The sequence below is a fragment of the Rhagoletis zephyria genome, unplaced genomic scaffold (genome assembly GCF_001687245.7).
Source record: "Rhagoletis zephyria isolate East Lansing unplaced genomic scaffold, Rhagoletis_zephyria_1.1 Rzeph_scaffold_01081, whole genome shotgun sequence".
In the NCBI taxonomy this organism is placed as follows: Eukaryota; Metazoa; Arthropoda; class Insecta; order Diptera; family Tephritidae; genus Rhagoletis; species Rhagoletis zephyria.
The window spans coordinates 100,046-101,381 of NW_016158165.1; positions in this window are offsets into that span (position 1 = coordinate 100,046).

Below are 1,336 nucleotides of genomic sequence, written 5' to 3' on the forward strand. Positions count from 1 at the left end.
TAAGAGGCTTAAATACTAAATTAACGAACTTATACTTTAAAGGCCTTGAATGTAATTATAATATTCTTTCTTTTACTGAAACTTGGCTGAAACCTCACATTTTCAATTCAGAGATTCCTCCAAATAATTATCATATATATAGACAGGTCAGGGAGGACAAAATCGGCGGTGGCGTACTCTTCGCTGTAGACTCTTCAATACCATCTGAAGAAGTTAGTCTTCCACACATTGATTCAGTAGAGTTCAAATGCATTCGTGTACAGGCTGGAAAAGGGTCTATTTACTTAGCTCTATGCTATATCCCTCCCCGATCTGACACATTGGTGTATTCACGACTCATCTCTTTACTGAAATCAGTTAATTTACTGACTAAACCCTCTGATTCAATGATTGTGTTGGGTGATTTTAATTTGCCAAGCATATCATGGAACATCATTGACAATGATATCGTACCTTTCGCGTCTAGTGCGTGCAACAACGTATTTTTAGAGGAGATGGCTGAACTCTGCCTAACTCAGGTTAATGTACTTCACAATAAGTTTGGTAAAGTATTAGATCTTGTTTATGTTGATGATGCATCTAAGTCCGTTGTAAATAAGTGTGATCCACTAGTTTTGCCCGAAGATGTCTACCACCCTGCTATGGAGGTATCTTACGAAGTTATAAGTGATGGTCAAAATTGCAGTACCCAAGCATACGAACCAAATATTCGCTTTGATTATTCGAAAGCCAACTTTAAAATGCTTAACAAAGAACTGTCTAGATTGTCGCGGCCTGCATTTAAAGAAAATATTGAACAAAGCGTTGCACTTTTTAACTTTACTTTACATAAATTATTTGAAAAGCATGTGCCTAAACGCATGTATGTTCCTGAAGAGCAAACACAGTTATGGTTCACTAAAGAACTGAGAAATTTGAAAAACAGAAAGTCGCGTTATTTTAGATTGCACAAAAAAACCGGTTTACACTCATACTAAGTAAAATACTCACTTTTGCGTCATAAGTTTTTTGAATTAAACAAAAATTGTTATAAAGCTTACTTGTGTAAAATCAAACGGCGTATAATATATAACCCCAAATCATTTTATGACTTCGTAAACTCCAAGCGAAATGTACGTGGGTTTCCTTCCGCCATGAAGTATCAAAATACCGTCTCTAGTGATAATCAAACAATTTCTAACATGTTCGCTCAGTTTTTTAAATCCAATTATTCCATTAACTCACATGCTAACATTGACTATCCTTTTAAACTATGTCCAATGAATTCAATAAATATCCCAGTAATATCTCCCGATGATATAGTGGTTTATCTGAAATCCTTAAAGCAGTCCTTCAG